The following is a 13,816-nucleotide window of genomic DNA, read 5'->3' as shown; positions in this document are numbered from 1 at the left end:
CTAGTTTTCTCAGTTCAGGATCCACTGCAGCAACAACCCAACCAAGGCAGGCCCACAGTCTCTACTGGGTTTAAATTGGGGGCTTTGGCAGTCAGGGGACTACACAAAGGTCATCCCGGTGCTATCTGAACGATGCATGCGCACTGCAAACTCCGTCGAGACATCGCAGACTTGCCGGTAGGTGGCACCGTGCCGACGAACAACAATCGATTGTCGATCCACTGCACCTTCCAGAATGCCGACCATCCTGGGAATGCCACAAAAAACATTCTCCAGACAATAACGTCTGCTTTCGGACAGTTCGTGCCGTACACGCCAATGGTCACCTGTCATATGGAGAATAAAATGTGAGTCATCTGAAAATGACAGCAGTCACCACTCAGTGGACGTGCAGTTGCAGTATCAGAACACAAATTCCAGTCTTCGTTGTCGTCATCGAACAATAGTTGGCACGAACCGGGTGCCCGCTGCGGAGGCCCACGTGCAGCGACATTCGCTGAACAGTTGCCCGTCTGTTCGCCCGTACACACCTCTGCGATCGTTTACAAACTTAGGCATTTGAGAAATGCTTCCACCCTCGGTAAGAAAGCCAATGATCGCACCATTTTGGGCATCAGATAAATTGCTCCATTTTCCCTTTATGACAACAACTGCAATGTTTTCCACATGCCCCCAATGTGCTTTATATATCTGCACATTGCTAGTGATTTATATAAGCACACATTGCTAGTGCCGACACCTGCCATTTGTGAGTGGTTACTGCACGTTGACACCGAACACAGACGGTGGTCACATCGAGGTGACTCGACCGTGTTAAGACTTTGTCTAGGATTAGACACACAAGAATTCAGGTGCAACTCTACTGAGAAGTTTCAAAACATCAGACGGGATTTCGAACAGGAAGGAGCTTTCGCGACCAAATTATCTGTCAATGGGTAATAAAATGTCAAAAAGTCTGAAAACAGAGAATTCAACCATCACCTTTGTTAGACTTCAAAAAAGTTTACGTCACTACCCATCGTGAAATATTAGTGAAAATCCTACTGCACAAGCTCCTAATAAACATAAAGATAGAGAGAAAAAAAAGTAATAGTAGTAGCAAGCAGGTTTACGCAGAAATGTGGGAGGGGTTTGTCCAGTTTCATGCACAGTACACTGTGATACTTTTACAGAAAATATTAGACGAATTTTACCAAACACTGTTTCATTTTCACACGTTACAAACAAGTATTTTTCTGAATCACAATTTCACAGCATTAAGAACATAATAACAATTTAAAAAAAAAAAAAAAAAAAAAAAAAAAAAAAACAGAAAGCATGGGGCTTACCATGAACTCTGTGGATAGTTGCAGTCATCTCCATACAAAAATTTCTGTTTCCAATTTTTCAGGGAATCTTAATGTTTCCCGTCTTATTTATATCCGCCTTGGCCTTGGTGCTCGATTTCATATTGTGCAGTTTCTTCATAATCATCCCGTCTGTAATTTCTTTCCCAAAACTAACCCTGTAACGGTGTTGTATTTCCTTAATACAATCTGCTTTCTCTCTTCTTGCGGCTGGAGTTTGTGATTTGCTGATGATTGCTAGATAATCTTTTACAATGTTCACGAAGGCTAATTCTGAATCTTCCATTTTGGCACAGAAATAACGTGAGAAAAACTTTCGGTGTCATAAAACACACAGCAAACGAAACAAACTGAGAACCAAAGATGTTGGATGTTAATCTCTTTGCTGAGAACTTACTTAATAAGGAGGGGAGGTAGACAGAAAGTACTCCCCGGTCAGAGTTCATGCTTCCTAGTTTTTGTTCATACAAAACTGAGAACTTTCTCTGAGAATGTGCTTTTGCTCTGAGTATCAACTCTGGAGAATGTTCTCATTTTTATTCATATGACTCAATACCTTTACTTGCTTCACTATTTATTTCTGTAACACAACTGCAATCTCATTCATGGCCATTGCAATCAGCATAATCCACTTCAGAGTCATCTTCATCTTCATTACTACAATCTGCATCAGCATGGATGCTCTAGTAATTTAATACAATCGAGTCAGCATAAGATGATCCCTGACAGCTGCAGTGGGCTCGGCACGACAGCTTCACACGCCTACCGCAACCAATCACATAACACAATTTTGTGAATGTGTCTATAGCAACAGCACTGGCACCTGCCAGATATCTTCTTACTCCAACTCGGCTATAGCTTTGCCAATGCATTCCATAAGCTGCTCGACTACCTCAACAGGAGTTCCTAGACAACATGGTTCAAATGGCTCTAAGCACTATGGGACTTAACATCTGAGGTCATCAGTCCCCTAGAACTTAGAACTACTTAAACCTAACTAACCTAAGGACACCACACACAACCATGCTCGAGGCAGGATTCGAACCTGCGACCGTAGCAGCAGCGCGGTTCCAGACTAAAGCGCCTAGAACCACTCGGCCACAGCGGCCGGCTATTCAACATGTGCTGGGATTTAACTAAACAACATACAATACTGCTACAGTTAATCTAAGTCACTATTTGTCAAAAACAGTAATTATTCTCTGTAATATTTTAGTGCAAATACTTTGCAGAAATGAGTTAAAACACAAAATCACCCCTACACTACAGCAGAACCTCGATTACCTGACTTTCGATTAACCGATTTCTCAGATTACCCGTCGATTTGATCGACTTTCTCCTGCCACAAAAGGTGTTTCTCTATGTCATGCTCCTCACACTGCTCAGTTGACAGACTACTGTACTGCCGGACTGTTTACTTTACTGTACTCTTTAATCTGCTGTTTTATCAGTGTGCTTTTTAAAATTTGTACAGAATTCCATTTAACTTTAAAGCTGCAGTGTAGTTTTATACAATTTAAATTGTGATTAAGAAATGCAAGGAATTCTGAAAGACTAAAAATTGCTACAGAACAGAAAAGGAAATGTGTTGTGTGCACAATCAAACAGAAACTCAGTGTTCTACAAAGATTTGACACAGGTGAGTCAGTTAAGAAATTAGCTTCTGAAAGGGGTGATGGAGTGACAACCATTACAAACTGAAAAAAAAGAAGCAAAAAGATCTTTATGTTCTTTGTTAACTGTAAATGGTGAAAATGCTTTAAAAACTATTAGAAAAACCAAAACCTGAACTCTCCGATAACACATTGTGAGTTTGGTTTCATCAGGAAAAACACAAGGGCCCCACTTCTGGGCCCTAACGGGTGAAGAAGCAAATTCCAAGCAAGTGAAGGTTGGCTTCACAGGTGGTAAAATTGTCATTGATTTAGACAAGTTGCTACTTCAGGTGAAAAACTTTTTCCTGAAGGTGATCAGGGTGTATACGCGGACAAGGAAAAAAAATACACGGATTTCTCCCGGATTTCTCGGTTAAAAATACACTTTCTCCTTGGTGAAAGCACACTTTTTCCCTGTTCATTGACTATATTTTCTCTCGGTACTGTGTAACTTATCAATTCTTTGAATGGTCATGGTTTTATACAAGAGCGTAGAATTTCCCGGCACTTTAGAAAACAAAACTCGGAGGGAAAAACACCTTTTGGAAACATCTTTGATGTACAGCAACATGTACACTGCATATTTTCGTATTACAAAAGTATAAATTCGAATTCCACCAAAAACTGCATGTTACTTTCCGAAGCATTGAAATCTAGATTGCGATATGCTTTTGTAAGCCGATGACCGCGGATATTCAGAACATAGGACACATGATGTAGTCAGCCAAAAGCAACATCACTGTTAAGTAGCACGAACACACCAACAGCAACAGTTAATGGTTTAAATTAAAATACATAGTATTGCTACAAGAAAAGCAAAGGTTTCACATAAGTTATAATATTGGTGTCTACGGTTAATACGCTGCAAGACAAGCTAAACTTTCACATATAATGTTGGTCTTTTATGTGCGTATTACGCTTTCAGATATATCACACAAATGAGTGAGTAAAATTTTTAATAACGACATAAATGTGTTATCTTCTGGGATCAAAAATCTTCCAAATGGCTCATCATCAAAGAGTTGATTTTTAAATGAGAGTCAAACACACTGTGATTTAAGAAATTCATCGTACATACTTGCACATAGTTCAACTTGCGTAAAAGGAAATTTACTTTGAAAGTAACACTTTTCAAATGACCATTCGCAGTATTTTCCACAACCTTTCAGAAATAGGTTCGTTTCAACAGTTGTCAGAGCGCGCCAGATAACAGGCGCCACCATGCTTGCGTAGCGACTATGACTTAGGAGGCCCATATGTTCTTGTGTGTAAAACATTAAAATCTTACATTATGTCATAAAAGAAAAAAGGCATCAGAGGATACTCCAAGAGCATCGGAATTTCATGACCATACTAATATGTGCGCATTTAAAGTGCACATTCATATGGCCAAATTCCAAATGAAGTAGGCCACGACCTGATATCAAGCTTTTCAATGTGGTTTTCGGGATGTAAATTTTCTTGGTGTACCAGTAATGTGTTATATCATGTTTGGTTCTTTATTGTCGCATAATGCCATATGTGCTAGAAGATGAAAATGTACATCTGAAATGCAGCGAACAATTGAAACTAGCCAATAGCGTGGAATTAGACACTTTGTTTCAAATATATTGACTGCCTCAGCAGAAAAAATTAATAAAAGGAAATTTCTTTAGCAAACCAACAAAAATAACTTAATTGCTCTGCAACGTGATTAATGCCTGACCGTCAGAAAAGTGGAAATAAAATAAAATCTGAAGCTAATAACATATTTTTGCCTTCCATAAGTATGTGAATGTATTTTAATTTGCTTGATATCTCCTGGCCACAGAAATCCGTTTTGTTTTCATGTGACGTGAGAGCAGTAAACGAAGAGGAAACAGCAAAATCACTAAATGTAAACACAGGTCACTTGGAGACTACTCACTTCTCCACTATAACTCAGACTGCTCTGCACATCAGCCCCGGATCTACGATATTTCAGAACCGGGGCAATACTAGATAGTGGCACCCGCTCCTCCCCCCCCTCCCACCCCCCCACCACCACCCCGCCCTGTCCCTCGAGCGTTTGAGATAAGACGTCATAAATTTTTTAAAAAATCTAATTTTCAAAAATATGTTCATTTTGTAGTGCACATCTTTCTGAAGAGTCTGATGCATAAAACGTGTATTCGAGGAAATGTAAGACAAGGTCATTTTTATAACATAACAGAATATAATTCCCAAAGTAGCAATATCAAATGCCTATTAGGCCTACTACAAGCAAAAAGCTTTATGTTAGGAAATAGTTTCACAACTTCATTCATACGCTCAAGTTTCTCAAGCACGAGATCGAAAAGTAGCAGTATGAAATTTTTATGCAAATTTGGAATTGTCATATTCTTCCATAATTTGTGTGATGTCCCCATTTCTTCTCCTTCCTCGTTCTAACAAACAATCTTGTCGTCACTAATTCTGTAACTATTCCTGCCAATGTCAAAGCTTATTTGCCAGTTAACTTCATTAACTCTGCCATAATCACCAGTTTAATTATCTCGCAATTATTCTCCGGTTAGGCTTTGTTACATGTTCGTACAACACGTTTTTGCGCTGCTTCCCGAATAGAACTTAAAGTGGCTGCTAGCCAGGGACTGTACAACTGGCCCTTACTAGTATATCAATCTGGCCAAAACTTTTCTGTCAACATTTCCTTTTCTTGGATACACCGAGAAGATAATAGCTAATCTTTCATACCTATTATTCCTGTTAGTCGTTTAGTCTGACTCTGTTAGTCTGAGTCTATGGATTTCGCTAGTAATCATTCGCAAACCCAATCAACCACAATCAGACAGCAGTTGGCGTTCATCCGTTCGACTTTACTCCGCTCAGCTCGTATAGCCCCTTTTGTCTGCATGAAAGTTTATTTCTAGATGCAATGAGAATTCCCCTGACAGGCATCATGTACACTATGCACGCATTCACAAATAATTCAGAAATCAACTTAGAATGTGTTCAAAAATGTCCAAAAACGGACAAGGATGCTTTTCAAAGTCATACGAATAATCGATAGACCAACGTGCGCTGGATGCTGGGCGCTTTGTGAAACAAGGTTTTTTCCTCTTAAGAACCCCCCCCCCCCCCCCGCCCCCCTCAATGCTCCCCCAATATCTGGGCCTGCTGCGCACGCACGAGTCTGGCAGCTTGGGCGCACCAGTAAAATTTTCCCCAGTAGCACCTAGCTGCTTGCTGAGACTTCTTACACAGCCAACAGCCACATTTCTGTAGCCAGAAGTGGGAGAATGCACTACTCAATTGCACACGTGCACGCGCACAATCCCACTCGTAACTGCTAAAACGAATCTAATGTAAACAGTTGTGAGATCACGCTCTTCGGAGCCAGTTTGTTGTTACGAAGCATTGCATAGTCTTCCTTTGACACATTTTGCTGATGGCAGATGCTTGTATGAGCACTGGGTTTTGTTGTTGTATATGGCGCAGTTCCTTTGTAATTTAAGTGTTATTTTCGTTTTTTCTCTCGTTCATGTTTTATTGCTGCAGTATTATTCTGCTGTAGCGGGATACAGTAGTATCCTTTGTCAGAGTATCGGTTCTTACCAGTCAAAATTACAAAAGTGTAACTGAAAACAAAAATAATAAAAAATTCCTGGAATTCTAAAAAATTCCCAGGGTGTTTCCCGGTTCTCCTGTGTCGTATACATCCTGATGATACATGTAGGGAATTTGTTGAAAAATTTGACAAAAAAAAAAAAAAAAATGGTCTCATGACATAAATTGGTAGCTGATGAATTATACAAGACTGACGAGACAGCACCAAACTATAAAAGGCTCCCTCAAGAAACTCGCGCCTCTAAGAATGGAGCAGTAACAGGCTCGAAAGTTGCAACTCAAAGGCTGACCGTGGCAACGTGCAGCAACCCAAGTGGTAGCCATTACTTTCCGTTGTTTGTAATCGGCATATCTAAGAGACAAAGAGCCCTCAAAAACAAAAATATTTCAGCACTTCCTCTTTATTGCAAAGCTCAAAAAAGTGCTCGAATAAATGGTAATTTGTTAACAGTAGTTTTTGACGCATCTGTTCCAACTATTAAAAAAGACACGAAATAAAAACGAACCTATCAACTAGTGCAACTGTATTACTAGATAGAGTGCCGAGCCCCTTCTCGGAGCCTGAACTTTAACAAGGTGACATAAAATTTGTGTTTTTGATGCCTCCCCCCCTCCCATGTGAGTTCGTTAATCCAAGCTATGGACCAGGGTGTTATCGAGCTGCTAACACGGCATTATAGGAGTAAATATGTCAGTCCTCTGTTAGAGACATGAGAAGATGGTTGTGAACTTTTTGAAGCAATGGAAAGCCTCAATGTGAAAGATAAATCTACACACTTGCTCAAGCTTGAGAATAACTTAAGAAAACCACTCTACAAAAATCATGGAAGAAGGCCTGTCCTAGCCTACACCAAGAGCAGCATATTCCAGAAACTGCAAATTCAGTCTCTGATTTGCAATCTTTTCAGAATCATACCCAACCTGCTGATGTAGACACACAGTTAGCAAAAGGTGACACTGCTCATTTTTGCAATGGAGAACTCGAAGATGGTCAGACAACTGATCTCGTTTTGCAACAGTACAGTGTCGTGCACAAGGAGTCGGCTGTTGAAGAAAAGGAAGAAGACGAAGAGATCAGCCATTCTGCATCAAAGGACGTGTCCGAGACTGCCCTCAAATACACTGCCGTTCGTGAAAAGTGCAACACCGAGAAAGAATTACCCGAATAGCCACACACGTGGTGGAAGTGGCGAAAGATGTGCGAGCAACACGCGATACGTTTTGCAGCGAGATGGGGTACACGTAGGCTGAGCAGAGCCCTCTCGTGTCGGTCCGACAGGGTCAGTGTTGTGCCTAATGTAGTCCGTACAGAGCTGACACTCGAGATGGAAACAAAACAGTGAGTGCCAGTACGCACCGTCGACGTCAAAGGGAGCAGTATCGGCAAGTGAGCGAGTTTGAACTGGGCAGAACGATCGGTCTCCAGGAAACGGGGCTGTCGTACCGCGATATTTCAGGTCGCACAGAGCACGCTGCTACGACAGTGGTGCGTGTGCGAAAGCAGAGGATAGACGAAGGTCGTACGCAGCGCCGAGCTGGAACTGTACCACGGAACGTGACCGCAGCACGGGACGACCGTCACCTCGTCCGCACAACCATTACGGACCGTACAGCGTCATCCACAGCGTAGGCTCACCGTTGGAACACTGCGACAGGTGTGAACTCGTCTGCATTGACAGTTCGTCACTGTCTGCTGCAGGTCAGACTGGTTGCACGCATGCCATTATGTCAGCTTCCGTAGCCCAGAAACCGCAAGCTCCTCCGTCTGCAGTGGGTACACGAACACAGTCACTGGGGTGCTGAAAGGCAATGGGTAATCTTTTCAGACGAGTCCCGCTTCAACGTGTCCTACAGCGACGGCCGCATACGTGTTCGGCGGTACCGTGGCGAGCGCAACCTGGAGGGCTGCACTGTGGAGCGGCATAGTGGACGGACACCGGGTGTGACGGTTTGGGGCGTCATCACTTACAACAACCGATCTCACCTCGTACGCATTGCGTGAAATTTGAACAGCAGCCGGTACCTAACGGAGGTTGTGGAGCCTGAGGTACTCGCCCTGCTTCGGACATCTCCACGGGCCACATTTTACCAGGACAATGCCCGGCCACATACTGCGAGGAATGCATAGCGTTTCTTTGAAGAACGGCGGGTACTGTTGCTTCCCTGGCCTGCACATTTGCCAGACGTGTCGTCCATCGAACACGTCTGGGATGCCGACGCGTATAGCAGCTCTAATTGCAGAGCACGGTGGCTACACGACATGCTGAATAGTAGGACTAAAAGGAAATTTACAGATTTGAAAAGGTACTTAACCTGTGGTATTAAATTAATTGAATTCGTGTGTTTCCTTCTCGGTGTTGCAATTTCTGCAAATTGTAGTGTATTTGGAACAACAGCTGAATTACAAGTAATGCGAGTAAGGAAGTGGTGTGGCACAGCTTCGGAGCCAAGGTTTCGGAAATTTGAACAAAAAGGCATTTTACACTTTTTGAAGCATATTTTCAGTGTGTGGTGTTTTCTGTTTCCCTTTCTCTTTATTAAAAATGTATTTTTTATTTAATTTTGATGGAGTAGATAGTTTAGTGCTCTGTAAACGATTTCTAACATTCTTCTCCAAGTATCCGACCTTTTTAGTGTTCCGAGTGCCCTCCGCTCTCGAAAGTGGCGGTTAATCGAGGTTTTGCTGTTAACAAAACAGTACACCTGATGGTGGGGACAGAGAACACTCAAAACGTGGCAGATAGCTAATAAATGATGACAGTTAATCTGTGTAGCATGTTTTGTTTGTGAATTGAGAGTGTTACAGCCAAAGGCTTAAATTGAAATACCTAATGGAGTAATGAGCACTAACATGAAGAAAATAAAGAAACAAATCAGACAAGTTTACAAAAATCCAATTAGTAGCTGTAAATACAGTAATAAACAAAATATTCCATTTTTTTCTTGCTATCATCACCACCATCCTGCAGTTCTCAACGTTGTTCTATCCCGTGCAAACCTCATCATCTCTGCACAGCTACTGCAGCCTCTGTCCACTTGAAGCTGCTGGCTGTAGTCAGCCTTAGGACTTCCTCGACAACTTTTACCTACCAGGCTTCCCTCCATTACGAAGTTGACGATTCCTTTACGCCTCGGGATGCACCCTATCGACCGATCCCTTCTACCAATTGAGTTGTGCCGTAAACTGATCTGTTCACCAATTCAATTTAATATTGTCTCTTCGGTTATCTGATCCTCCTGTTTAATTTTCAGCATTCTTACGTAGCATTGAAGGTGAAAAAAATTTCTTCTCTTCCTCGAAAAGTTTAAATTGTAAAGAACAAAATATTGATGACATTTCCTACTCGTGCAACATTAGACAGGTATATTAGCATCTTTCACAACTATTTCTCAAATATATCTAATGTTTTGTATTCATTACTCCTGCAGAATTTCATTCATTTAGCAGTCATTTCAGTTACGGAGCTGTGCTGTGTACTTCTCTAAGAAAATTGTTCTTTCTGCTACTTTCATAGCTGTGAACTTGCCTGTCTAACACTCACAATTCGCTGTGCGAATTCATGAGAATTTTAAATTTTACTGATTGCATGGTTTTTTCCGACAGATGTTAAGCAGAACTTGTATCACCCCGGAACACTACACCACAGAGTTTAAGGCTATTCACACCAGTGCAGCAAGCCAACCTTCCTCATTTATGTTTTCAGCGCAGTATGTCAGCAAATGTAATACACACAGTCCTGTTCCAAGTGCTGTTAATTTCACCGGCTCCTATTTGTACCCTTTCATTACTGATATGCAATTGTGACCCTGTGTTAATCACTGGTAAGGTAGAAGCAAAACAGATTCTTTGGAACACTCTTTGGGAAACGTAGTCCATTAACAAAGGAAGCAGCTTACAAAACACTCATCCGACCAATGCGTGAATATTGCTTGTTAGGCTGGGATCCAGTACCAGATAGGACCGGATAGGGGAAACACAGAACATCTACGGAACAACAGCACGTTTTGATACACATTCCATTTAATAAGCACATATCTCGTCAGATGGTTGGCCAGCTACAGTGGCATTTACTGTGAGAGAGACGATCTGCAGCACATTATTGTCTACTGTTAAAGCTCTGAGAGCTTACATTCCTAGAAGAGTCAACCAATGTATTGCTTCCTCCTGTGTATATCTCACAAAAGGACCACAAAGTTATATAAGAGAGCTCTGAAGCTCGAGCCAACAGTAATCGTTCTTTTTGCAAACCATATGCGACTGGGACAGGAAAAGTGACACACGTACACAAAGTACCCTCTGCTACACACCATACAGTAGATTGCCGAGAGTAGATACAGTTGTAAACCTGCACGGTAAATTCAGGAAACTTACCATAAAACAGACAAACATCCAACAAGTATTCTGCTGCATATTATGTAGATATATTCCACATAAACCACAAAATATGCAAAGGGGTGGGAGATATTACATACCTTTTAGCGAAATCTCTGATCACGTTGTTTTCTGTATACATTTCTGAACTGATCTTCACGATCTCTGCATGTCCTTCCTAACAGACGGGTAACAGTAAATGTCTGTATTCAGAGTGGGTGTGCGTGTGATAGTGTGCACGTTTTCTCACTTGGGAGTATTCAAAGTGTCCGAAAATGTTACAACAAACTTCTAGGCATTTTAGATTGTGGCTTAAGGAAAAAAAATTGAGGATAGGAACACATGTCTGGGAACGTCACCCGACGACGCTAGAGAGCATCGAAGTCACAAGTGTTGGCGCCTTCCGCCAGGCCGTTCCTTTGGCAGTAAGCGTGACTTTGCACCTCGTGAGACCTTAGGTGGCACGTATCGCATACCATATTTACTCGAATCTAAGCTGCACTTTTTTCCGGTTTTTGTAATCCAAAAAACCGCCTGCGGCTTAGAATCGAGTGCAAATCAAGCGGAAGTTCTGAAAAATGTTGGTGGGTGCCGCCACAACTAACTTCTGCCGTCGAATATATGTAGCGCTACACAGGCATGCTTTGTAGGCACACAGATAAATACTGGCATCAAATCCTCTGCGTCAGTAAATAAATTAAAAGAAAAGGTGGAAGATGAGCTTTTTTCTCCGCCCCGAGATTCGACCACTGCATTTTCATACATTATCCAACGAAGTAAATACAAATTCCGTATTGTTCATCTTCGAATGTAGCAGTGTTTCAATGTACTACGAAAATCCGACTGGCAAGACTGTTTGGGATGTTTGTCAATATGGCTAACTCTACGTTCTGAATTTTTTCGTACCTGTGAGAAGAGATGGTTGCTAACAGGAACTTTTATGAATTGTGAATCACGTGCAGTATTCTCTTCACCATAAGAATAATACGCAAATAAACATTTTGCCATGTATTGTTCCGTGTTTGCTGCTATCTCATTTAAATCCTGTCTGCCTAATAAACTACGAAACTAGAGTGAGACAACAGCAAACGCGGAAGAATATACACATCATGTCATGTTTATATTCGTGTTATTCTTATGCCTAATACTAATACAGTCAGAAATGAAGCACGACAATTGACTAGATTTTTAAATCTAAGATAACTCTAATTTCTGTGCAGAATGTAATGTACTAAAGAGGCGTCTGCAAAGATTTTCAAACGGAGAAAAATTTTCCCTAAACTCTCATTCAGAACATCTTCTATCATTCTTGTTGATCATTATCAAAGAAAGCAGCAGTGTAAGTAACAACAAATAGCAGTCTCTTGCCATTTTCTTTCTTTCTTTCAAGCGGTGGTAGCGCGCACAAAAGCAAGCCATGTCGTGAGCGGCGACAGGTTGTAAAACACTCATCAGAATGCGACAAACAATGCATGACACAGTACAGTAATGCATTTTCAGCTTAGAGTGACGTAAACACCTATAACAAAGAGGACGGCACTTATCAGATCAAAGAAAAATAAGCAATCGATTCAAACCAGACGAAGCACGTGAAAAAGGAAGGGTACCCGTATAAATATGGACGAAGCACCTGACGCATAGCAACAGCTACCTGGTAAAGCTTAACTGCTAAGCTTATGACTCGAACCAAACTACTGTAGCTGTATCTTCATCCATTTGACCTCAATTGTGTCTCATATTACAATGGACCAACTTTGTTTTGATTTGGAGGTGCGGTCTAAATCTTTTCTCTCCCCTTGAACTTCAAGTTTCAAATTTCAGGTGCGGCTTAGATTCGGGAAAATTTTTTTTTTCCTTGATTTCGAGTCTCATTTTTCAGGTGCGGCTTAGATTCGAGTAAATACGGTACTGATCACAACTGACCGCCACGATTTCCACTGAGGAAGACAAAGATAGCTGCTGTGTAGACAGAACTCGTTTCCTACGAATGTGACGCTCCGTCGTCTCGGCGGACGATTCCGGACACAGATTTACACGTGTCGTTTATTTTTCTCCTGTTTACCGAAAAACATTAGAGATTTTAGATGGTTCCAGGAGGAAACTAAACTGTCTGTGTCTAAAACCAGCACTGTCACATACATAGGAGAGAAGACCTTTCTACGCAGCACCTAGCCTTATCTTCTCCACTGGCGATCGTGGCAATCAGTCACAATCACTGAATAACAAACAACACTGTGAGACTTTTTGCCTACGGCCTGACAGTGTACGAAGTAACGTTTGCTGCTGACGGGAAGGCCCAGCGACAGGCACCTGCACCTGCAAGTTTGACGCTCTGTGGCATCATTGGGTGACATTTACAGACACGAATTCCTATCCTCGATTTGTTCCTCAAGGCACTCTCTACAACACTTCAAAGTCTGTCGCAAGATTTTTGAGACGAGCTCTACAGTTAAGACAAAAACCTGTTTTCTCTTTATATTTACCTTCTTTCTGTATGTTGGTTATGCCTTTGGAAGTGTCTTGCTCATGCTATTTTACAAAACGATAAAAAAGCACAGGTGATGACAATTTATTATTATTATTATTATTATTATTATTATTATTATTATTTCTTTCCTTTCTCAGATGTTATGTCTGGTTAAAAATGGAAAGTGACGCGGACCTTGATCAAGCGTGTCTTCCTTTTAACTGTACGGTTTATGTTACATTGCATTTAGAAACTTTCGGGTAATTGAACATGTATCAATAATTACAGATTTCTGTAGTTGTATATATACGTTTCGATGTAGCTCTATTGTGTTAATGTACTGGTGGATATTGTGTGGTATGACACCTGTAGTTGATAGTATAATTGGTAT

General features: G+C 41.3%; 1 protein-coding gene across 2 annotated transcripts in view; it reads right to left on the bottom strand.

Moving 5' to 3' along the window:
• Nucleotides 1-13,816, bottom strand: part of LOC124719907 — a 66,301-nt gene that overhangs the window by 31,832 nt on the left and 20,653 nt on the right. The window lies entirely within an intron of this gene.

Source organism: Schistocerca piceifrons, chromosome 11 (assembly GCF_021461385.2).
Source record: "Schistocerca piceifrons isolate TAMUIC-IGC-003096 chromosome 11, iqSchPice1.1, whole genome shotgun sequence".
Taxonomy (NCBI): Eukaryota; Metazoa; Arthropoda; class Insecta; order Orthoptera; family Acrididae; genus Schistocerca; species Schistocerca piceifrons.
The sequence above is the reverse complement of the archived record's forward strand: the minus strand, read 5'-3'. Positions and strand labels throughout refer to the sequence as shown.